The 27,203-nt window shown below is 38.3% G+C and overlaps 1 long non-coding RNA gene across 1 annotated transcript; it reads right to left on the bottom strand.

Annotated features, from left to right (window-relative positions):
- Positions 1 to 6,681: 6,681 nt before the first annotated feature.
- On the bottom strand, positions 6,682 to 15,255 carry LOC149460114 (uncharacterized). Its single transcript, XR_016313146.1, has 2 exons — positions 12,463 to 15,255; positions 6,682 to 11,680 (listed from the first exon to the last, which is right to left on the bottom strand). It is a non-coding gene; the product is annotated as an uncharacterized LOC149460114 (long non-coding RNA).
- Positions 15,256 to 27,203: the final 11,948 nt, after the last annotated feature.

Genomic DNA, 27,203 nt, shown 5'->3' with positions numbered 1-27,203 from the left:
AAGGCCAGAGTACTTGGTGTCATTCTGGACTCCAACCTATCCTTCCAGCCCCAAATCCAATCTTTAACAAACTCATGCAGACTCCACCTCCGCAACATCGCCAAAATACGCACGTTCCTAACCCCAGAAACCAGTAAACAGCTCATCCACTCCCTCATCATATCATGACTCGACTACTGCAACTCCCTCCTCACTGGCCTGCCTCGCCGCTGGCTATCCCCGCTTCAGTCGATCCTGAATACGGCTGCCAGACTCATTCACCTTTCCAACTGCTCCATCTCCGCCACCCCCCTCTGCCAATCCCTCCACTGGCTTCCGATTGCGCAACGGATCAAATTCAAAATCCTAACACTGACGTACAAAGCTGTCCACCATACTGCCCCGTACTACATCACTGACCTAATATCCAAGTACCGCCCAGCATGCACACTCCGCTCCTCACAAGACCTCCTTTTCTCTAGTTCCCTGGTCTCCTCCTCCCATGCCGCCTCCAGGACTTCTCCAGGGTGTCACCCATCCTCTGGAACTCCCTGCCCCAACCCATCAGATTATCACCTACTCTCCTCTCCTTTAGGCGCACCCTGAAAACCCATCTCTTCAGGGAAGCCTACCCCACCACCTGCTAACCTGCCGACCTCCTCCACTCTTCCTACCACTCCATCCCCCACGGCTATCTCCTCCTGTACCACTATCCCCTCCCTCCTAGATTGTAAGCTCGAAAGAGCAGGGCCCTCGATCCCCTCATGTTTTGCATTGTATTGTTATTGTTCTGTCACATGTTCTGTCCCCCTTTATAATGTACAGCGCGGAGTGAACCATTGGCGCTTTATAAATACTGTATAATATTAATAATAATAATTTGCGATTGGGAGCTTTCTGATCATGTGACCAAAGTGACTGCTAATCACAGCGTTCACATGACCAGAATGCTGTCTCCATCTCCCAGCATTTAGAACTCTTAAAGGGCCAGGAGGTGGGTAGGGGAAGAAATTAAATGACATTTTTCTCACATGTCTTATAGTGTTGCACTGATTGACAGACAGAGACCATGTGACCTGGGCTGCAAGCGTGAAAAACAGCACTTTTAGTCATAGAAAGCAAGGCTGCCCTTTGTGTGTTTGTTGCCCAAAAGAAGGTCCTGATGGGACCTGAAGGGCCAGGAGGTGGGTAGGGGAAGAAATTAAATTACATTTTTTTCAAATGTCTTATACCCAAAACAATTACCAGAATTTTTCTTTGAAAAAATGCTCTTTTTACATTTTGAATTTGGAGAAAGAAAATGCTTGGCATTAATGGGCAACTGGAGAAAAAATCTCCCAGAGGAACAAGGGGTTGAGTATCGATGCTAAGTGTGGGAAAGGAAGGGATTGGTGCTCTGGGGAAGGGTGGTACCAATACTCTGTAGGGGGAGAGGACAGTGAGGTATTTTGGTTGGGGCATGGGGGAAAAATTTGTGATAGCCGGGGGAGAAGATTTATGCTGTGAGGGGGCATTAAGGGAAGCTGATTTGTGCTGGGAGGGGGTATTTGGGATTGGGATTTGTGCTAGAAGGGGGGAGAGGGTTTGTGCTGGGAGGGGGGATTGTGCTGAAGGGGGGAGAAAATTTATGCTGGGAGTTAGAATGGGAGAGATTTGTCCTAGAAGGGGATTTGGAGGAAGTGGATGTGTGCTTGGAGGGGATTTTGGGGGGTAGGATTTGTATTGGGATGGGGGCACAGAGGGTTAATGGGGGGGAGGCAAAGATTTGCACCGGGAGAAGTGCACATGCAGATTAGTGCTGATTTTGTTTTTTATGGGGAGAATGGGAATTTAGGGGGTATAAAAGTACTACAAATATTTGTGCTAGAAGGGGGATTTAGGGGGAGAGATTTGTGCTTCAAGGGAGGGGAGGATTTGCCCTGAGGAGGGGGGTGTTGGGGGTGCTGGAAGGGGGATTTACAGGAGGGATTTGGAGGAAAAGAAGATTTATGCTGGGATGGTGGATTTGAGTGGAGAAGAGAATTTGTACTAGAAGGGGGATTTGGGAGATGGACTTGCTGGGAGGGGAAACAGATTTGTGATGGGAGAGATTTTGTACTTTTTTGCCCCCTTGTTACACAACCCAGACTCCTGCACTCTTTTTCTTTTGTGCTCCTGACCCTTACTGTGGATTACGTACTCCTGACCCCTGCTCTTTGTGTATTATGTACTCCTAAACCTCATACTGACTGCAGCACTGACTGCATTGCAAGCTCCTGACCTCTGAACTCTTCCTTACAGATTCCTGCCTTATATATATAGTACAATATGTTGTAATGGTGCTTATCACCATTTTTGTTCATTGTCTCAAAAATTGCTGGTTGCTAGGCAGACCCTGCCTATTTTAAATTAGTTCTCTTAAGGAAGGCTCAGACAAAGTGTAAACTCCATGTCTATTTTCAGTATACACAAAAGCAAATGTAATGGCAGCATTTCATTTTTTTAATTATTGTGCTGAGGTTTTTATGAGTCTCTAAGTCACCTTCACACAGCAATCAAAGCATATTTGTTAGGTACAAGTAGGCTAGGGGGGCAATTTGTATAGGTGGAACCTGTGTACAGTGGGTGAATTCATTCAATTATGTTATATGTTGTTTCTAATCAAAATATTTTAATATTCAAAATGCACCCAGAAATGGTTTCAGACAAAGCGCTGGAGAGTACTGAAGTTGCCAGCAATGAGTCCAGATCTCAATCCCATAGAGCACCTGTGGAGAGATCTCAAAACAGCAGTTGGCAAAAGGAACCCTTCTAATCTGAGAGACCTAAAGCAGTTGGCAAAAGAAGAGTGGTCCAAAATTCCAGTAGAGAGGTGTAAGAAACTCATTGATTGGTTACAGGAAGCAACTGATTTCAGTTACTTTTCCAAGGGAAACCAAATATTAAATAGAGGGTGCCAATAATTTTGTCCAGTCCATTTTTGGGGCTTTGTGTGGAATGTGTCAGATTTGGCCTTTTGTTTCTTCAAACTTTTTTGTCATACAAATACAAACAAAAGAAATAAATATGAGAATGCCTAAACATTTGTAATTGCAACAATTTTCTGGGCAAAGTGGTGCATTATCTGACACAAATGCAGGGGTAACAATATTTTTGACCATGACTGTATGTCCATGTAATCATCCTGAGCTAGCTGTGCTGAAGGTGACATTTTGATTTTGAAAAGATGATGATCTTTTTGCCAGTAAATGGGATGCGCACATTCTCATGCATATTTTTAAATATGTAAAATAAACCCTAGTAAAAACATAATAACAGCACATTAATGTATTTAGAGTCTTGATTTATATGGTACAACAGAGCTCAGACTGGGGGAGGAGCAAAAGAAGTCAATCATTTGTGCTGGAGTACATGCTGATGCAAGGAGACAGCAGAATGACAGAAACCTAACTCACCAATGTGTGGCTTCTATTTTCTCTGCACAGTCAGAGCTGGATAAAGAGGAATAAAAATCCTTTGGTAGTTAAAACAACTCATAGAGGTATATTTTATTTGTATATTTTATCTGTTTGCTTGGAAATCAGCTTTAAACATGAAATCCTACATTGTATTGGTTGTTCTAAGCACCAATCTTATATTTTTCCATTCTCTAAATTTAAATGATCCCTATTATCTCATTGCCAGCCTGTAGTTTTATTATTTCCTTTAATTATGCATATGTGTGTGCACATTACATGGTTTTGGCTGCTGCTTTGAATAGTTGCCTTTCTTATTGCATTGGATTCTGCCCGAGAACATAACGTTTTTATGTATTTACCAACAGAGATCTATCATATGCAATTCAACAGTAACTAAGGCCCTGTTAAAATGTTAATTTTAAAATACAACAACAATAAGCCGTCTGCCCCCATGTTAAAGATGTCTCGGAGATGACTTTGGAAAACTTCACAGTAGCTCTTCGGATATGGATCTTCAGAGTATAACACAACATCCTTTTATTTCTCTTGCTGTTTTACAACCCTGATCGTGCAGAGTTTATTTGCACTTTTGATTAAATAATATTCCCTTTGGCATTCCTGTGGGCTTTGGCGTAAAAAAAAGCACATTAACCCTTCTCTGAGTCTTTCCCGTCAAAACTGCAGACGAAGGATATTCCATTATCTTCTTTTATAGTGTTTAAAGGACCTAGGAAAACATCATTTATGAGTTGGCTTATGTAAAACAGTTTAATAATATTCTCAGACAAAAAAGTAAATTTCCCGAGAGTTTATAGAACTGTGTCTATTTGAAAAGAATGGAAGTCGGTGTTTTTATGTGTTTGCAGGGGGGGGGGGGGTGATATTTTACAACCCCTTGCTGCTGATCAGTAGCAGTCTCCTTGCTTGGAATCCTAGCTGATCAGATGATGACAGCTGCAAGGCTACCATTGCTCCTTGAGGTGCTCTCTATACTTTGGCATCATGCAGCCGCAAAAAATATAACCTGTTCTGAGAGGAGCTTGGCAGTGCTGTTAATGAGCGTCTGTCTGAATGGAATGACCCCCACTAATTAGTAGCATAAGGGGGAAAAAACTTCTTAAGTGGAAAATCTTATTAAAGAGTAACTTCACTCCCCTCTCCCTCACTTTTTCCAGTACTTTCTTACCTGTATTGCTGGGAACTATCCAGAAAAAATATCACCTGCCTAGCAAATACAGTGTTGCCCTGCTATGATCATCATAGCTGGACCACCATCCTCTTCTCTTACATAATCGGGAGTTGGCTGTCTGTTCCAGGTTCTGCAGTTGGCCCCCAGGACTAGTGGCAGGGCTTGGCCGCTCTGAGTCCTGCTCCTGCAGGCTCCTGGAGTAAGTGACAAGGATATCCCAGTAGGCTGCAGGAGCAGGGACACATCATTCTGGACTAGGTGAGAATGGCGGCCGGAGGAGCTGGGCTTAACAAAAAAGTAAACCAACAAAAATAAAGAAAGAAATGGTTGTTATATCTTGTGGAGGGGAAAGGGGGAAGTGCAAGAAGCTAAAGTGAATCTGTGGACTGAAGGTTGACTTTAAGCTCCCTGTAAACTCTGAGGCCTCATTCAGATCTTGCGGTGTGGGACTGAGCGTTTCTGCTTGTGATTATGAAAGCGCGATTTACACGTTTCCTTGTGTTGGGTATAGGGCAGCCTATTCGCTTCAATGACCTGCCCTTTGTGTGTTTGTTGCCCAAAAGAAGGTCCTGATGTTTTTTAGGTGACATGCTTAGCACAATTTTTAAAGGAGCGTTTTCCCGTGATTCAATCACACAACGATCACTGCAGAATTGCACCATTTGGGATGCCATTAGAAATTAAGGCTCCCACACGTACATAGCGTGTTTTTCTGCCGTTTGGAATCCCAGGCAGAATCACAGCAATTCTGTCCATGATTACAAATTGCCTAATGTTAATGGGGCCTAATATCTGCTATAACAAAACACAAAAGTCACTTTCTAGTTTAATTGAAGTGGCCCTTTAAAAGGGAACTACGGTCTGATTTTAGATACACATATCAAAAAGCTAAACTTAATATAAACAAATCTGTCATTGTTAATGTATATGTTTTTTGAAAACTTGTTTCTGTGTATATTTTGTAATTATCTATGTTCATGGGGGCAGCCATTATGATCATTATACATCACTACTGAATGAAAAACAGTAGACTCAGTGTTGCACTGATTGACAGACAGAGACCATGTGACCTGGGCTGCAAGTGGGAAAAACAGCTCTTTTAGTCATCGAAAGAAAGGATTACTTTTTTTCTTAAAGTAATAATAGGATTTGGTAATTATGAAATGTGTTTGACTGATTGATTTGTGTAAAGTGTCATTTTTAATGAGTAGGCTACATTAAATAAAATACTAGTGAGAAAAGCCTCAAAACACGATCTTAATATTTTCTGGCTTCCAGGCTGCATTCTAGTTATTGGTCAGTGATGTTATTCACATTGAAGCTGAAAAGATTCCGCTTCACTCCCGAAAAAAGAACATATGGCTCAGGACAGAGAATGGCAGCTGCTGGCTGAAGCTGCCTATAAGAGTATTCAGATTCATATTCAGATTCCCTTTAACTAGTCACTGGTTTTATGTGATAAAGGAAAAAAAATAATATGCCATAGCAATCAATTATTAGTGCTTACTATAACTGTAAAATTGTTGATAAATGAAGTGTTAGCTTAAAATATTAACTTCGCTCCATTAGTGTTCTATTTTATTATTTACTGTAAACTTTTAGACAGATACATATAATGGTCTGGAATGGTGTGCTGTTTTCTGATATTACAGATGGCAAGCATGTAAACAGGATTTTTGTTTTTAAATATAAACATTTTAATAGGAATGTTCTTAACCTTGATTTATTTTATATTCACTTTATATTCTTCAGATATATACACAGTGCCTGTTTCAGTTTAATTATTGTAAAGAATATATAAAAATCAGTCAGAAAAAGATAAATGAGATTGCTATAAGTATTCCCAGGTTTTAATAAATATACACAAAGCACATATATGTTCCCACATTTCAGTAGGCATTGGGAGCTCCGCTATCTGATTTATTGCATGAAAATATTATTGGAGTGCAGGATTTGGCATTCATTGCTTAAATGTTATGGGGGAGAACATTCAGCAACAGCTGCAGTGTTAAAGGTTGCCCATTTCTGACAAAAGAATATTCTGCAAACATTCCACATACCAAAAAGAAAATGCTGTGAGTTACATCATTTTTTATTGACTTTATTACGAAGTAGTGAGTACAACAACAAATTCATACAGAATGACACGTAGAAATAGTAGTGTTATACAAATTACAAATCATAAATAACACATAAAATAAAATCATAGTGTTGCCGTACTGAATGGAACAATATGGAATCATAAGGTCTTGCTACTTTATTAGTATTGTGGAATATCCAAAGTTCTGAGACGTTCCATTTAAATCTTCGACTGTATGACAAGTTACACTGCAATTTACCACTGTTGTACTTGGACACTGAAAATCAGTTTTGTAAATGGCTGCAGCCACGATTAGCTGGGTATTACATGTGCAACTTTATGTATACAACATCGTGACTGACACTGGCTGGATGTAGAAATCATCATTTCTAGTGGATACATCATTAAAATCACATCAGCAGGACACTTATTAGATTTACCAAATCAATTTATTAAAAAAAAAATATATATATATATATATATGTATAAACTGTGTATATATATATATATATATATATATATAAACTGTGTGTGTGTGTATGTATATATATATATATATATATATATGTGTGTGTGTATCAAATATATACATATATGTGTATATTAAAATTTAAACTTTATATATATATATATATATATATATATATATATATAAATGTTATAATAAAAACCTGGCCTACTACTTAGCCAGACAGGATAACATGGTCTGTGGCTGACAATGAGAGGCTGATTTACTAGTGGTTTTGAGACTTTTCATTTATTAAATTGAGCTCCGATGCAGTTCAATTATTATTTCATATGAAAGGCAAATTCCTCTTTATTTATTTAATCTGCACACGATAAAGTATTCAAAGTGAACGAACTATAATTTTTTTGAGTAAAGATTCTTAATTCTAGTAAATCAGCCTTTGAGTAATGTATTTCACTTCACTTGGGAAAGCAGAGTCTATTGTTTTCAGCCAAATCTGTGTGGAACACTTGTAGCGAGATAATAGAATCAGTAAGGTATACGGAGGAAGCAAAAACCGCACATGTAATGAACAAATAACCTGCACATATGCAATAACAAACTACACAAAGAAACAAGTTTTTTAAATCATTAGCAAATGCCGATAATGTTCTTTACATTATATGTATCCCTTACTGTATATATCTAAAAAAAAATTATGGTTTTATTGTATATGCAGGTTTGCCTAAAAGTGTATGCACACACTAACAGCAAATGTATTTTATTTGCTTCCTTTTTGGTCTGTTAAATATTGAAATTGTTTTGTTATATCTGTTTGATAAATGCAAAAAAATCCTGTTGATCCGTTCAGAAGTTGTTATAGCTGATAAGTTATTTTCCTGTGCTGCTTTTTTATCATTTGTGTTGTCCTGCTGCCTTCAGAATCCTTTCCTCATATGTTATGAAGAAGAAGAGAGCGGAGATTCCAGTAGTCCTCTCTGGTTTCTGTTGTCTTGATGCAGTAGACCTTGATACCCAAGGTCAGAAAGGGGAAGATTTACTAAAATTGGAGCACTCTGGTGCAGCTGTGCATGGTAGCCAATCAGCTTCCAACTTCAGCTTGTTCAATTAGGCTTTGGCAATAAAACCCTGAAGCTGATTGGTTTCTATGTAGAGCTGCACCAGATTTTGCACTCTCCAGTTTTAGTAAATCAACCCCAAAGTGTGTTACTGGCAGAGTCACCAAGTATAAGTAAACAACGAACAACCAGAAAAATTCAGCCACCACATTTAAGGTCTTATAAGCTGCAATATATGACATTTTTAGAGGATTGGATACACTGTGTCAGTGTGGGACCCATGCCACTGGAGGCACTCACCTTCACTGTAGGTGGGACACTGCTGGGCTCAGGATTTTAGTGAACAGCTGCCTTTAAAGGAAAACTGACTTAAACTTGAACTTTAACCATAACAACTTGTTAAAAAATAATGCTAATAAGCAAGAAACATATATATAGGTCACATTATTAATTATGCTACCAAAATTAGTGTGTGCTGTAAATTGCCTCCAGGATTGTTCCTGTTCCTTCTTGCTGGAGGTTGCCATTATGTTGAAGCCCAGAGCCCCTGATCAGCATTAAATCTTTAGACTGTTAGCAGGTCAGCCTCTACAAATTTAGCAACTGAGCATGTGCAGAGCAGAGTGAGACAGTGCATTTCTGGATAATAAACAGTATAGGCACTTACTTTTAATGTTTTACATAGCTATACCTGCAAAAGGGACCAGCCTGAAGTGAGTTTGTAAAACATCATTTTCTGAATAAAGTTCCACTTTAATATATTATTATGTGTGATTTGCAGATATTATGGACTGCATGCTGAACCAGTTTGTCAAGGCTCGTATGTGTTCCAGTGGATTTTTTTGGAAAAGAAAGTAAGGTTAATTTACTAATCGAGAAAAGGTTGGTCAATTACCAAAGTAAAAGTTCAATATGCAAGTTAAAGTTCACCAAGCTTAGCAAATAAGGTGCAGCTATGTCCACTCTTTCATCCAATCATGTGCAACAGAAGTCCAGTTTTAATCCCTTTTAGCTTGTAAACTTTCACAAGCAGAACCCTTCTATCCCTTTTGTCTTGCATTGTATTGTAACTGTTTCCCTTTATTTTGTGATGTTGGCACTATATAAAGGATATAAATCCTGAATAATAATTTCCCTTTCATATGATTGGATATTCAAAGTGAAGGTAGCTTCATCTTATTTAATAAGCTGAGTGAACATTCTCTTCACTAAGTGAACATTGTCTTCTTTAGGTTGATTTACCAAAGAGGTAGAACATGTTCATTAAGCAAACGGTAATGGACACAAATTTATTTGTTATAATGTACACAATTTAGCAATGTTTTCATGACCTTGGCAGTGTTCTTCAACTTTTATCCCATTAGGAATCACCTGTCAAATCTGTTTTATAGAGAAAATATTTAAGCTGCATGATATATGTTACAATTTCTTAGGAATGGAGAAAAGAAAAACTGTATAAAATACTATCTAATTATACAAAATGTTTGTATGAGTATATTTGTAATAGCATAGCAAAAATGGCAGTTAATCAAGGGTTATGTACATTTTCTTGACATGCAGAATAAGGTGATGTCTTAGTATGCCTATGATGTTTGTCAGGGGCTGTAATTACATCACCTGTATTGCCCTTTTTGGAGTAGAGATACACATGTGATGTCATATGTATATATCTTTTTGGCACGTGCTTGACATAATTGGCTGATTTATGAAATAACTACAAAATGTTTGCAAAGTTAAATTGTGCTCACTAAAATAATTCAATCATGTGCCAGGAAAAAAAATGCTGCATATTTATTAAAAGTGAGCACACCTTTATTTCATTCACTTAGGTAGGTGAGCATTCTCTACTTCTTTGGTAAAACAGCTCCAGTGACTGTGGAGCCTTCCAAAGAACCACTGTCTGACACTAAAAATATAGAATATAACTTTGAATTCATTTACAATACTACATACTGTATTATACACTATTATAAACATTTCAGTGGTTTTGTGATTTTTTATTACAAAATAAATGGGATGGGATGGAATTGTCTACAGGCACCATCAATACAATGCACAAAATGTATTTGTGTATTGTATTGATAGTGCCTGCAGAAAGTCTCATTCCATATATTTTGTAATGTATGTTCACTATTAGGGATGTGGCACCATTGTTATAAATTACAAAAAGCTATTTTTCATTATTACTGTTTGCAAATGTTCTTTATTATGTTGCACCAGTGATACTTAAATTAATAGATACTGATAACACAGACGAAAATGAAAAATAGTGTATAGAAGAAAAATATGAAACCTATTCAGAGACATCTTAGTTCTAAGAGAAAAAAAGCAAATAATGTTAAAATTTAATAAAACCACAAAACTGGATAAATAAATAATCTACTCTGTACTAAATATTTAGATCACTGTCACAATTTATATTACAGAGTACTCAGGTTATCACAACTAGCATTTTTCTGCTAAATGATCAAATGATTAATACATACATAAATTAATTTAAATGACTGGTGTCGGTTAAACTGCATGGATAGAATCATAATTAAACCAAAATACTTCTTGGAAATAATCTGCACTAATAGCCTAGATACATACTTAGACTTTATTTTGTCTGTTGGCTCGAAAGCCAATACATATTATATTTGGAAATAAAAGTATAATAAAATCTGGTTTGATTTTCTCTCCCTCTTTTTTTTTTTTAAGTAATAGGAAAATTATTTTCTTTACCAGGTGGTAAAAGTGCATAAGGGGGATTAACCTGTCTTGCAGATCTTGTTTTGACATATTATCATACTAAATCCCTTGAATGTCCCAAACTGTCTGCAAGTGTACTCAGTGCTGACAGTGTATCTATTAATGCTGCCACCTGGCCAGTAATTTATCAGTTTGACCAGCAGAAGTGTGACTTGACACCAGTCACAGTAATAGAACACAAATATAACACTGGACTGTAGTTGCTACTTATTTATGAATATTTATTTCCTTATTTTGGTAGAGGAAGCTGGCAACTGTTGGCTAATAAAGTGTAGCTAGTGCAGTTATACAGAGACTTGCAAAATATTTGTCAACAGAATCAATACAGTCTGGTAGTTCAGTGCATTTAACTTGTAGCTTTACTTCAAATAAAACCCTTACACTAAAACACTGTTCGTATAAATGCCTCATTTTGAATATATTTTGTATCTACGTATTTTAATCTACATATAACTTAGGTACTAGTTAAAACTTCCTTTTATTTAGTTACTGCGTAGGCAGGGTTGGAGGGAAGGAAAAAAAAATCTCTGCTTTTTACTGAGGCTTATGTGACTTGCACCGTGGAAGAACTTCATGTTTGGCTGTTACAATAAGCATAGGTTAAATACAGCAGACATTGTATTGGCACAGGAGTTCCATTTTTTGACAGATCACCCAAAACAACCAACAAAATGTAAAAAATGAGGCAAGGCCAGTATCACATAGGGAAAAAAAGATCTGTGCAAAGAGAAAGGAAACATAATTAGATATAATAATATATTAAATATTAAATAGAACAAATAAAATATATAGTAGGTCACAACTAGAAATATAATACAATTAAAGCCTAACACTGGGTTGCATGCTACTTTAAATATTTTGTTTAGAGCAGCCTGGTCCTAACAAACTACTTAAAGTCACAAGAACCTTGGACTTAAGAAGTTAATCCTTTTTTTTTTTTTTAACCAGTGGAATGAACAAAAAAACTGATCAGATTTCCTCATCCATACATTCGAGGTAGATGGGGGGGACAGGGGCGGACTGACCATTTGGAAACTCGGCCCGGGGTCAGTAGGGGGCCCCATGAGATGCCCCTGGTACCTTTTTCATAGGCTTTTTTGAGTTTGGGCAAGGACACAGGGGCCCCATGATCCCCTATTGACCAGGGGCCCCATGAGTTGTCAGTCCGCCCCCTGGGGGGATCACTCCCGTTGAGCTATTATTTTCTGATGGCATGAAGCCTTCCCCTCCAAGTACATTAATCAGCATTGCCGGCTATAGCTGGTGCCACTGATTGTTCAGAAAAAACCTGACAGGCTGGTTGTACAGCAAACAGATCTGTAGATTGCCTTCTGTACAATCAACCTGCCCATATATGGATTGCAATTTGGCTGAACCAGATGAATTTCAATCCATGTATGGCCACTTTTAGGCTTTAAAGCCCAGCTCAAGGAAATAGACAAGATCTACCCTTTATTTCCCATTAAGTTTAACCGAGATTAAAAGGCTGTAACACTTACCTTACCCCCACTTTGGCCGACTCCAGCACTCTCTTCCTCTCCATCCGGAAATCCAGGCTGTGGGCAGTCCCTCAATACCATCCCATATAATGCAGAGCTATTGACCCTTCATTGTGTGTAGAGGAGGCAGGAGTCCAACCATGGCAGGTGTGCCTTAGACAGGAGACTTCTCTGAAGGGACCTTGCTGGAGTGAGAAATAATGTATTACCCCTTATCCCTGAAGCCCTAGACTGAATGGGAAGTTAGCACTTACAGTGCAGGCCTGCCCCACTGCAAGTTTATATTTTGTAGAATTTCTGGAGTTGGGTTTTAAACTTGTTCTTTCAGGCCCTTGCAACATAATTACTTACAGTCACATCTTAATGATATGGCACAGTGCTATACAATTGTCCCATTAATTCACCTTTTACAGACAAAGGCATGGAGCATCTCAGCATGCATGGGAAGGCAGGCCTATGCCAACTGTGCAATTAAATATGTATTCCTGTGTTCAGCAGTGCTGCATGTGCCTTACAGCCTGCATTTACCAAAGATGTAAATAAAGGCTGTATATATCTTCTGACATATCTTATGGCCATTTAAAGTAAATATTTCTTAAGAGATACAGTATATGGTTACCATTGCTTCTGAAAACTCTAGCAGCCTAGCTATTATAGTGACCCACTAATCTTAATCCCCAACTATCTTAACACCCCTGTTCCAATAACAAAAGAGAAAAAAAAGCATTGATATAGTTACCTTCTCCAGGTTTCCTACTCTGGCAGTCATGTGACCAGCACCATGGCATTAGTCACATGGTCTCTTTTAAAGATGTTTGGTAAGTTAACAATTATACATAGCCAACCAATGAACAGCCCTGCCTGAACACTGATCCCCTATTTGGATTGATCTGAATTACCATACACATTCCCAGTGTCTTAGTGTATATATTAACCTTATTATAGCCCCTGTGTCACTAAGCTTTTTAGTAAAAAAGAAAATATTAATTATATATGCCACAATTATGATAACACATGCAAGGCATTTAAGTCATAACCACATTACATGTTATGTTGGAATATTTTTCTATGGTTGCAATATGTCGCAGTTCTTTAGGTAACTGAAAGAAAACAAACACAAACAACAATATATTCCTCAAACCCAGGGATTTTTCATCAAAATGCTTTTTCAAATAGCCCAATTACAGAGCTCTGTAGTTTTTTAAAATGTTCTTAATAGATATTCAACTGTCATTCAAATGACAAAAAAGAATTTAATCTGCATATTTTGCATTAAAATGTGATAAAATACAAATTTGCATTAACCAATATTCAGCCAACAAACATGTATTTTTACTGTTACTACTGTTTGATTGGTCTTTCATTGTCTCAGTCCTGGTGGTGACTGTACTTTGGGGATCGGGGAGTGTCACATTAAGGAAGTGTGGTAGCAAACTGGAACATTTTTACTCAATTCAGCGAGTTGTTATGTGACCATGCCCAGAGTCCCACAGCATTAACTTGAAATCATCCTCACCATGTCTTTGTTCTCCTACATACAGTATATGTGCAGAAGCTCTATTCATTCCTATATGAAGCTGTATTCAAGCAGTTCTTTAGAGCATGGCTTTTCCCATAGGAATGAATTGAGTCATGGCATACATGCACAGGATGAAGAAAGCCCAACAAGGATGCTTTCTAAACCAAGGCTGCATGGTCCTGTCCCTTGCAAAGATTGATGGATCAAAGGCATTCAACCTATAAAGATATCTTACCCCATCATTTCATATTCCTGATGTGCCTGTTGTACCATGTACAGTATTTATATTATAAAGTATCATATTCTCTTTGAATTGCTTCCTTTGTGTGAAATGCCTGGTGTTCCTGCCAGTCTTCCTGCTTTCTTATTAAAAACTGACGACACTAGACGTGTGAACACATCTATCACAATGTGGTCAGTTTTCTGGCTGTGCTGGGGGAACAGCCTTCCTGTCCTTCAATTAAACTTGTACTGACATACCTCACTGCACAGCCATTTACTGGGAAGATCACTGTATTGGTGTTTCTCCACCCTCACCTCTCTAAGCCCCTTATGCAGCTGAGAATATGTAATCACTTATTAAGAACATGTAAAAAAAAGTATTTATAATGATATATATATATATATATATATATATATATATATACAATTGTCTAGTGCAACCATTATATGGAGGTCTAAAAATCTAATACTGAACAATCACTCTCCATTGTGGCATAAGTATGGAGGTTCATTTAACCTAAGCATACATATGTTTGACCATTTTTATAGAGTAACACCCACTGGTTGAGAAAATACATCTTGGATTAATTTTTCCCACAAAATTTCTGCATACTAGCAAAGGTTGCAGATTGTTTACAGATATACAATTATTTCCTGATCCCACAGAAATGGGCTTGATAATCATCTCATATCGGTGGGCATCTTTAGACCTCAAATCCACAGGGCCACATCAAAGATTCCCTTTTGTTGCCCACTGACTTTTTAAAAGCTTTGGAGGATTGGTAGCATGCACTTACTGACTGCCTATTTTTGTATTACGCAAACGTATTGGCAAATCTCTCTGTGCAACATTATGTTCCATAATCAGTACTGGCTCCTAGGAAACCCTAAACACGCCAGATAAAGCTCAAAACCTGGTTTGCAAGGTTCTGCTGTAAGCAAGGCACCTGGGCCTTGCTTACAGCAATCAGAATCAGGTTCAGGTATGGGCAAACTAAACCCTGACAGATGGCATTTATTTCTTCTCCTTCATCAAAATTATGATCCAAAGTTTGGTACTATATACAGTATATATATAAAAATTTATATATATATATAATTTCTATAATATATATATATATATATATATCTGGATATATATATATATATATATATCTGGATATATATATATATAATTTATATATATAATTTATATTTTATATATATATATTTCCAAGGGTAGCCGAGCCACTCTAGGTTTGAAGTAAATGCAAAGGTGCTCAGGTGCTCACCCACAAAGACCAATGAGAATCTCTCTGAACCATCTTTATTCTGGGACCTTACTCCTTATTCATGCACCCCTCACTAAGTCTAGCTTCATAGGAAATTTATAACATTTAAATATGTTGTTTTTTTATATTCAGATGTAAAAGAAATCAGGTTGATGTAATTGTATTAATGTGTCCTATTTTTTTTTTCTAAACTTTTTTTTAATGTATACATTGTATGATATTATATATGCACATGAGTGCAGTCATTATTTCTAGTTGCTATCTTTTAGCAGTCCTACAGAATGGTGGATCTGTACACTCCTTCTCCCAATTCTTTTGACAGACAGCACTGTAGGGCATTTGTTTTGTAGCACAAAACTTATAGGGGTTTGCTAAAACGGGAGAGTGAAAAATCTGGTGCAGCTGTGCATGGTAGCCAATCAGCTTCTAACTTCAGCTTGTTCAGTTAAGCTTTGACAATAAAACCTGGAAACTGATTGGTTTCTATGCAGAGCTGCACCAGATTTTGCACTCTCCAGTTTTAGTAAATCAACCCCATTGTGATCAGTTAGATCATATCAGAGGTAAAAAATATGTGTTTATCTGAATTAAAGACGCCTGCCCAATATAAACTCAGAAACATTATACACCAGCAAGCTGTTCATATCATTTGTCTTGTCAGTGAAAGCACATAACTTTCCCAATTGACACTTATAGTTCTTTGCCATTGCAGAGACATTTTTATTCTGCCACCAGTTTTAACAGTACATCAAGTGCCCCAGTTTTAAATGCAATTTATTTGTGATTGGGCTTAAATGGTAAATCTAAGAACAGAACACAAATGTCTCATTTCTTCCAACAGAAGACCAAAAACCAGGAATTAACAGGTATTCGACAATCAAGCTGATAAAACTGTGTCAAGTGAAATGGCAAGAATATGAGACACCATAAAAGCAATATAATAGAGCTTGGCTATTTGTTCGCTTATCTGATCTAAAATACTGGTTAGAGCAAGCATGCAACAAATGAGCTGGAGGAGAGCCAGACTTCCACAAACTAACTTCCACTAAAAATGTGCGGTCCAGTTATGTACCAAGATCCTCTACCCACTTGTCAGTATGCTGAAATACAAAAAAATATATATATAACAAAAATTGTGGGTGAATAAAATATACTTACCTTACCTCCACTATTGCCTGCAGTGCCTAGACTAAGGTGACATTACCATCCTTCTGGGTAGATCCTGGGGAACATTTACTAAAACTGGTGCAGCTGTGCAAGGTAGCCAATCAGCTTCTAGCTTTGACAATAAAACCTGGAAGCTGATTGGTTTCCATGCAGAGCTGCACCAGATTTTGCACAATTCAGTTTTAGTAAACAACAGCAGCATAGAAACTGACTTTGATGTATGCTTTAATATAATGCATATAAATAAACAGATTGTAAGTTTACATAGTAAGACATGGGCGCCTCTTTAAATTGTTAACCCCTTCCTGTCCACCTCAGCCCTTTAACTGGGTCTTAAAGTTGTTTTAAAGGCAGAAGGTTTTTACCTTCATGCATTCTCTTCTGCATGTAGCTCCCCCCAACCCCCCCCCCCACCTTATACTTACCTAAGCCCGATCTCAATCCAGTGATGTGCACAAGAGCAAAGGCTCTCTCTGCTCTCTCCCTCCTCATTGGCTCAGAGACAGCAGTGCGACCTATTGAATCCTACTTCTGTCAACCACAGCCAGTAATTATAGAGTGTCAATAGACAAACAGAGCGTAACTTAGGACTGAGCATGTAAGAGTGCCCCAAGAGCAAGTGGGTTGCCATGGGGGCACTCAGCGGTGAGGGGGAGCTAGGAGCATCAGCGGGGAACCTAAGACGAGGAGAATGAGGGTTGCTTTGTGTAAAACTATTGCACAGAGCAGGTAAGCGTAACATGTTTGTTATTTTAATTTTATAAAATATGAGCATTTACAATCACTTTAATGCAGGGGGAGGGATGGATTTCCTGATCACGTGACCACTATGATTGGCCATCACAGTAGTCAGATATTCAGGAGTCTATCCCTCCAGTTCTTGATCACAACAAGAAAACTGGGAACTGGGTGGCAGCTTGGTCACTGTGCTGGGAGCCACCCCTTGCTGCTACGCAAATGTGGGTTAAATAGTCAGCAAAAGATTAAAACATTTTGTGCCGGATGTATTAAAAGTAAAATGTTTTGTTTCCCATGGCATCCAGTCATCTAATTTTAATCATTTTTATATACAGTAAATGACTGATGGAAGCTAGTTGGCAGCATGCATTTCAGAAAGCATGCAAATATAAGTTGGAAGAAGTAGATTTATAAAAATCACAAGTAATGATTGTTGGTGGCTTATATAATCTTTATTAAATCTGGGCTCACATTTCAAAATTGTCTACCACTTTATACCACAAGCAAATATAAAAATGTCAAAAGGTCCTTCTGTGGGTAAGGGGGATGTGGTGGAAGCACCGATGGGAGCCAATAAAGAGAAATAGTGCTTTATCATCAATACCTTCCAGACATGAGTAAACCTTTGATTTCAGAAAGATCGAGTTTGAAAGAAAGCAAGAGATTTTCCCCTAACTTAGTTAATAAGGTGAAGCTCTGCTGAATTCCATCTTCCAATCATATACAAGCAAACATGTTTTTTTTAATCTATTGCATATAATTGGGTACTCTTTACAAAGTTAATTCTCACCACATTCAGTAAGCTTAGAAACAATTCCATTACAAAGTGCATATTCCCTTGCAAAATGAACAGACTATTTTCCTTTAGTAAATAGACCCCATAATGTTGTTGATTTGCTATAGGTGTAGACAGGGGCGGACTGACTATTTGGAAACTCGGGCACTGCCTGAGGGCCCAGGGTCAGTAGGGGGCCCCATTAGATGCCCCTGGTACATTTTTCATAGGCTTTTTTGAGTTCGGGCAAGGACACAGGGGCCCCATGATCCCCTATTGACCGGGGGTCCCATGAGTTGTCAGTCTGCCCCTGGGTGTAGAGACAGTTCACTTAACTGCTTTATAAATGAAGTAAAGCTGTGCTCATTTCAGTCATCCAGTAATGTGCAGATATGGGTCCTTTCACCGTTATAGCATATAAAAACTCACCGCAAAACATCAAAAATTCATGTGCATTGATCTTTCTTTATTTATTTATTTCAGGTACTTATATAGCGCCGTCAATTTACGCAGCGCTTTACATACATATATTGTACATTCACATCAGTCCCTAACCCTCAAGGGGTGTACAATCTAAAGTCCCTAACTCACATTCATACATACATATACTAGGGACAATTTAGACAGGAGCCAATTAACCTACCAGCATGTCTTTGGAGTGTGGAAGGAAACCGGAGTACCTGGAGGAAACCCACGCAGTCACAGTGAGAACATGCAAACTCCAGGCAAGTGGTGCCGGGGTTGGGATTTGAACCAGTGACCCAAGTACTGCCAGGTGGAAGTGCTAACCATTTAGCCACTGTGCTGCCCATAATGCATTTAAAATGCATTTTCATGCATGTTGTGTTGCAATTTTATGTGCATTGGCATGCTTTTCATATCAGTGACAGATTTCTGGAAGGACCAAAATACTAACAGCAATTTATTTTTTTTTTCACTTTTAGATGCGTTGCTTGCATTGCATTTACATTTGTTCACATGCTTTAAAATGCAGGCAGAAAAACTGCACGTGGTGCAATTTATTTATCTGATTTTTGACCTGATTTTATTTACATAAATGAGTATTCTGAATGAGCAAAGTTACACTCTGTAAGATAAAAGAACCCTACGCTATTAATAGGACAAAAAGAAAAACAATTTTTCAGAACAACTACCACAAAAAGTGCAATCACCACACTAATAAAAAGCATATACCTAGAATGATAAGTGAAGCGTTCTGTAATTAATTAGCTTCAACACACACTTTCCAAGTGAATATTCACATCAATAAGTGAACAGTCTCTGTCGCTTTAGTAAATCATATCATTGTGGTTGATTTACTAAAGTAGGTAGGAAATGTACTGTTGGTAGAGTTAATGTTCGTTTACCATAGTGACTAATATAAAGCTGTATTTACTACAATCCACACATATACATGCAAAAGCCCAATGGGGTTGATATTACTATAAGTAAATAGACTGTGCACTTTGCAAGTGCAGTTGCACTCTTCAACTGCAGTTGCTCCATAACGTAGTAAATGAGTTGATGTTCTGTTGACTTCCATCCTCCAATCATGTGCAAGCAAAAATGCAGTTTTTTGGGGGGGTTTTTGCATGCGATTGAGTATTCTTTGTAAAGTGAAGCTTTACCTCATTTACTAAGCTTTGGAGAAACTGCATTGTGCAGTGCACAGTCTATTTGCCTTTAGTAAATCAACCCTTATTTGTATTTTAACCTTTGCATGTGGATAGAAATTCAGAGTGAGCACAGCATCAGCTAATACACTAAACAAAGGCTTGGTTCACATATGTTCGGGTGGTGCCACTGCGGATCCGCATGAAAATCCGTGCAGCCGCAGCACCTGCACAGAAGAATGCAGACCCGCGGGCATGTGCCATTAATTCTAATGGTACGCCGCCCGCACTGGGAACCGAGGTTCCCGTGCGGGCTGCGGTTTCCAAAGAAATTCAGGGACTTCTCCCCTGCGTGTCACAGGGCACGGGAGTCCATTCAAATGAATGGGCTCTCGTGCCCGCACAAAACGCGGCCTGCACAGCCGCATATATGTGAACCAGGGCTCTGTGAAATTTCACTTATCAAATGAACATTTTCTACTCCTTTATTAAATCAGCTCCTACATATTGTTGCTTTTTAGCCATGGATGAAAGCAATTCCAAATTTTGCAAATGTTTAATGAATCACAACTCCTCCTGTAAGAACTTGCTCACATTACCCTTTTTTTTGCAGTGTTGCTTGTTTGTGGTCAGTTAGGATGTTATTGGCTCTTTGTAGGAGATTAATGCTTTATCATCAAGTGAGATCAAGTGACATATTAGGCAGCATAAATATCATTGAGTGCTATGGCCTGGTGCATAGCATGAATCAGGACCCATACAGTCTAAAAACACACTTGTTTATTAATTGGCACCTAATTGTCTCTTTTGCTTGCATGGAATGGAAAGTATCCTGCAAGTTCCAGAGGGGCAAGGACATCTGTGACTTGTTTAATGTCCCTGTGCTATACAACAGCATTGTAAGTTGACTCTGAATAATGATAGTGATAATAATAAAAAAAATATCCAAAGCTTATGTGAAGTATTATCATGAAATACTTGAGGATTATCCATATATTATTTATGTGAGTATTATGTGTTGTTGACTTACAAATCTAAAACAAAGAATACTTGTGAATGGGGTAAATGCTTTCTTTTATTATTGATGAACTGCTACATGATAACACACTACATGAGCAGTGCTACATGAGTGGCAGACTTCCCAAAATTTTTTCCACTGCCAGTCTGTGCCTTCAGAATCGGTGACTATTGCTCCTCTGGGATCTGGTTACTCATCTTTATAGTTAGAGGGGTTAAGTTACTAAAGTAATAGAGAATTTTCACTGTGCACAGTGAATGTTCACTTAAATTAGTGTATAGGGTAAAGCTATATTCACTTCAATTATTCTGGCACTTGTGAGTAAAAACCCCATTTTTGTAATCTTCCTTTCATGTGTTTGGGATATCAAAGTGAATAGAGCTTTGTTCGGAACCGTATTTCCTAAGCTAAATGCACATCCACTTTGCAAAGTGAACAGTCTGTTAGGAGGTGCAGCATGGAGCTGTGGCAGTAAATGCGCAGGGAAAGAGAACTAGTATTAAAGTCAAAGTTCAACTTTACAAACAGCTCGGTGAGAAGGCACCCAGTCGGGAACAAGCACAGGTTGTAATAGCAATGTAGATCTGAGCAGGTCTCAGGCGTGCCAACACCAACTGTCACAGAGGGTGGAATGCGGCCTGGCAGGTGTGTACCAAGATGGGAGGATTCCAGAAAGGATGATGCATCCCTATCCTGTTTCTATGCATCTGAAACCTTTACTTACTGCTATTCACTTTCCCTGACAGACAGATGACCTGTCCCTACACTACCCACTCACAAAATGTGCACCATGCCTGGGAGCCAGTGTTTTAAATAGACTCTGCCTGACCCAAGATGGCCACCAAAGTCATATGGGGCAGCAGCATCCAACCAGATAGCTTCCCCAGTGACCCAGGAAACCATAAAGGAGCCATGTTCCTCTTCACTTCCTCTCCCTCTGCAATGCCACTAAGGTTGAGCACCACCTGCAGAGGAGAAAGTAGACTACACCTGCCTACAAGTCTATGCAGTATATTCATGAAACAGCAAATGTGTCATATACCAAACATTCACTGCAGGTTAACTAACCTCTGCCAGTTGTGTAATGCATATATGCGGCAGCAAGAAAGGTAGGCTTTAACACCCAATAACTGCTTGTATGCCTCCATGGCTGCACGATCCCAGTATACTAACTGAACTATCACCAACAGCTCTCGGTCAAAGCTTCTGATTACAAGCTAGTGAGACAGGTTCATGATAATGTGACTACTGTGAGAGCCAATCGCAGAGGTCATATGCCACAGGAGTTAGGGGTTTAATCTCTGTTATTTAAAATACTGGCAATGGGAAAACTTTCCTGCTCTGGATGTTTGGTGAAAGCCACATTCACTGCTTTAGTAAGATGGCTCTTTAGTAAACCAACCCCATTGTGTGGAGATTAGAAAACTTTTAATTCTCAAAGTTGGAAGACTTGAGTGAGATATTAGTTCACCCAAACTGGGTGTTCTTCTTTAACTACCACATCTCACTTTGAGGGATACATCAAGTCAAGATATAGAAATCACCCAACCAAGTTAGTGTCTAGACTTTTTTTTATTTGGTGCTTCAAAACATTTGGAAAATACATAAAAAAAACATAATGATGTTACCTCTAAGACCACTAAAGAGCAGTTCAACTGAAATTTCATTTTAATGCACGTTACTGAACATGAATAAAACACTGGCTATGTCAGTCAAAGTAAACCTGCAGTAAGAGGTACATAGAGTTTTCCATTACTTACATCTGTTTGTAAAAAAGCTAGGTGCCTGGCTCTTATATTACTAGCTGTACTCTTTACTTTCTGAGTGATTTACTGAAACAAGTACACGGATCAATAGTTCTACCTTCACTTCAGTTTTACTTTCTGCATGCTTGTTCAAAATCAGGAACTAAACGCATTAAAGGAGAATTAGGGTCAAAGCTCTTTTGGTCCTACTTCTCTTGAGGATCACTTTGCTCTACACTATTGTGACCTGTATTCAGCAGTCAGTGGGCTAAAGTCCCCTATTGGGTGTCAGAATCCACACAGTTACCTGGACTGGCACCTAGATCAGCCTCTCAACAAACCACTGGGACCCAGCCATTCCCTTCCCCTCTACAGCCCCGTGCTCCAGTAAGCGCTAGAGGGGCAGAGCAGAGAGCCAGTGACTGACAGTCACCAGCTCTCTGCTCACTTCATGGCTCACTTCTCAGTACTGGGGGACAAATGCAACATCGGATTGATGAAGCATCCACCTAGGTGAATATAATATTTTTGTGTTTTTTTTCATCCTGAACTTCTCTTTTAAAGTCAGCAACAACCAGGCAACCAGCATTTTTAAATGTAGTGAACATAGGCAGTCTTGGTGTTTTTCCAAATGATGTCAACAGTGGCAGCCTCTGTGTTCTTCTCACTACAGGTTTTCTTTATGACAAAGGCAGTATTTCTCATTTTTAGCTTTGCACATGTCAGTTGTAATATAGTTTGAAGCAGGGTAACTAACATTCCTAGACCACATGTCTTCTCTGGGGCTTAGCATTAAAAAATGCCATGGAAGTGCTGGGATGCATAGTAATTTATTAAGGTAACATAGTAAATAAGGATTGACATAATAAAAGTATATAGATCATGGACCCCTATCAGATTGCTATGCAAGGGAATACATGTGTGGCAGTGTTAGTTACTGTTTTAGAAAGGCATGGGTAATAGTAGTGGTAGTAATTTTATTTACGATGAAGGTTAGCATGCCTTATGACTTTGCTAGGAGCCCCCACCATATCTAGCTGTACTACTGATAAAGAACCTCTAAGCACACTGCCATAAAGTACAGAGATCCCATTCAGCAAATGCTGATATATTCAATCTAATATAAACTGTTTGACATCATGGGTGTAAAACGTGTGACATAACTGCAGCCATCTGACACATGATGATTGATTTACAAAAGAACTGGAGAATGTTCAGTCTGCAGAATGAATGTTCACTTAGCTTATTGAATAAGGCAAAGCTGCATTCACGTCAATCATTTCGTCATCTTGGATAAATTCAGATTTTTTTTCCCTGCGCACATAACAAGGCATTCAGAGCAAACATTCTTTTACTTTATACACTAAACTAAGTGAACAATCATCACATTGCCAAACTCTACTCCTTTCATAAATCAACCCAATTGGATTTGTGCCTTATTTAATTTAATTTATTGTAATTCCTTTGCAAGACAAACTGTTTTCATGAAACAGCATTATACTTTCTAGCTTTATTGGTGGCTTGACAGACCCAACCAAGACAGGGGCTACTGGAGGGAACTGCAGGAAGCACCAACCCCCCCCCCCCCAGCTGCCACCGAATTGCACGGACAGCAGACAGCAGCATTGGTAATCCAGGGGGGGAGTACACTAGCAGATTTAGATACACTAACAAATTGAAGCCAAACTCCAGATCACACTGCAGTTACACCAGATGTTACAGCAACAGTTTTTTTTTCCTTTTGGGATAAAGGTTTTACATGCAGTAAAGAAATAAAAACTGACCATGTTAAGCATCTCTATCAGTGTTAAATGGTTTGCCTCATCCCTGTAATTGATACATTTGCAGGAGAGCTTGGTTTGTTGAAAAACAATATACTTACTGGCCAGACCACCCGAAGAAAATAAAAGAAAGCCTTAAAAAGAAAACAAATACAGCCATCACATTTAAAGATGGCCATAGATGGTTCGAATCTTGGGTGGTTCAGCAGGGACTGGGCAGGCTGAATGTATCCAAGTTGATTGATTGATCAACTTGGCTACAACCAGCCTGTTGGATTCTACACGCGATTATTGCTAGCGGCTATAACAGTAATCACTGTATTTTTTCAGGTGGGGATGGCTCCCCCTGCCCACCCGTTGGGAGAACACAGTGGCTCAGTGGGAAAGATTCCCCCATCATCACTGACCATGTTGATGGAGGAATTGAGTGATTTTCTTTCCTGCAACTCATGGTTGCAGGAAAGAAAATCACTCTGTCTATGCCCTGCTTAAGAATTGGTAAGGTACAATATAATAATTGTTTGCATTTGGGTTTAGCACTGCTTTAATTACATAAATGTGTGCAGTATGTAAAGCTTATGAGTTGCAGCCTATAAATTAATTGTAATTGCATTATTGCTGTATGCTGCATTGCATCTTTAAGATATCCATTGTCATGTCTAATGACAAAAAAAAGCGGCAGAATCATGATGTCACAATGCTTGTGATGGTGCCCACACAAACACTAGTGTCCCATTTGTCACTATGAGTGCTTACAAATTTTGATGAACTGGTGCCTATTTATTACTTACCTAAACAATGACAACCAATATTATTCCTACTCTCAAACTAGCTAATGACATATAAGAGCCAATGTATTGATTGGTTGGTTGGTTGATTGATTGATATAAGCTGTTGGTACTTATTAATCAATGCATAATAATAATCGGAGAAAAAAATTGAGGTATCAACCACGTATTCACATGTACAAGTTATCTGCAGAGACTAGTAGTAAAAGGTGTTTTATCTGCATTACCTAAGCATTGGACTAAGATTAAGGTACATAGAATGCAACAAGGGAACTGCTTTCATAATACTTCACTAACCAATGCATGCCAGAATTAATGGAAGTGTGTACTGTAAGCGTGCTACATTTACTCTGCAAAGCCATATGTGTGCAAGGCAACAGAAGTGACACAAATCCAATTATAATATCACCGTATGACTGAAAAAATGACTTACTTAACATGAAGCTAATAAAAAGTTACTAATAGCCACCCCCACAATTCTTAGACAGTGTACAAGCATGATCTGATAAAGGACATGAAGTTCAGGCGATAAGGCAGAGCAAGATAGATAATCTCTGTTTGGCCATTATGGCCCTTGTGTCTAAAATTACCAAAGTGTGTTGTCTGCGAAGCATGTCTATTACAGCAGACAAGACATGATGCAAAGCAGTGTACTAAAACACTTCAGTCTAAAACACAGAAAAGGCAGCATGCTTAGCATAGCTAACCAGTCTTACATTCCTTGGTTAAGTTATAGCACGAATCTCAATAATATAAATAATATAAAAAGGTTCAAAATAGACATATTCGCTCTTCAAGATGTTTTCACCTACATGTGTATGTATAGTTGACATGAACATGCAGGCAAGTAGATGTTGATGATAGATAAAAAGAAACATTTTTAAGTAGAAGGAGGCTGCATGGGTCTGCAGTGATTTGCTCTACCTCCCTATTCCCAAAATATACCTTTTAAAATATTATTAGGATATATTTAATACATAGAGCTAAATTTATCTTAAAGTGTATCTAAACCCCAATAAAAAAAATGTATATATTATAGCTTAACAGTCCTTACATGTGGTGAATGTGTTCTTTTTTTTCCTCATTACTTTCACCAGCTGATCCAGTCACTAAAACACTTCAGGGTTGATCTAACAAAGGCAAACATACACTTTTGCAAGAGAATTTTCCCCAGAGCTTAGTGAATGAGGTGAAGCGCTGCTGTCTTCCATCATGCAATAATGTGCAAGCAAAAATGCTATTCTGTTTTATTTGCTAGCACATGATTGGGTACTTGTGCAAAGTGAAATTTCACTGCATTTACTAAGATCTAGAGAACATTTCTCTTCTCTTGCAAACTGCACAGCCTATTTGTCTTCAGTGAATCAACACTTTCCTTTTTTAGGGTGGCTATGCTCACTCCTTCACTGTACCTATGGAGGGGCAATTTAGCCACCCTTGGACAGCAACATTGTTAACCAGTGGAGAGGGTAGTGTTAGCAGATTTAGATGGATTTTACATAGGTGAACAACAAATGAAAGCTTAACTCCTGCTAACACCTGTTAAGCAGTTAAAGCAACAGGTGTGTTTGCTTTTGGGATACATTTTTTAACCAAATGACTAAAAAAATGACTGTTGTAAGTGTTAAATGGTTTGTCTAACTCTGTCGGCCACTTTTTCTGGACTGCTTGCTTTAATAAAGAAAGTTGAAAATAACAGACTTACTGGCATTATCAACTGATAATAAAACTATGTTATGGTGGAAAACATAGACTCCTGTGCTAATGCTATTAACAATCTGCATCATGTATGTTATTTTTGATTTTGTACATCTTCCTACTTTAATGTTTTCTGAGCATTGAGATTATTTAAATGACAACTCTCCACCAACTCCCCCATAAATACACAAGGGTTAACACTGTAATTACTGAGAGTCTATTCTAATTCTAGGATAGCGCTAGATATCCTGGAATGAAGTGAGCCTTTAAATGTTCTCAGCTGAAAAATATTAGTAGTATCAAATAACTACAAATCTACATTATTTATATCCAACTATGTATGAATACACAAGAAATTGTCAAGGATGATTTGGCTGTGTAGTCTATGTTGGAGGAAAGTTATTTC

Source organism: Staurois parvus, unplaced genomic scaffold (genome assembly GCF_062004578.1).
Source record: "Staurois parvus isolate SC_StPar_1 unplaced genomic scaffold, SC_StPar_1.0 ptg000235l, whole genome shotgun sequence".
Classification (NCBI taxonomy): domain Eukaryota; kingdom Metazoa; phylum Chordata; class Amphibia; order Anura; family Ranidae; genus Staurois; species Staurois parvus.
This window is presented reverse-complemented; position numbering and strand designations above follow the sequence as displayed.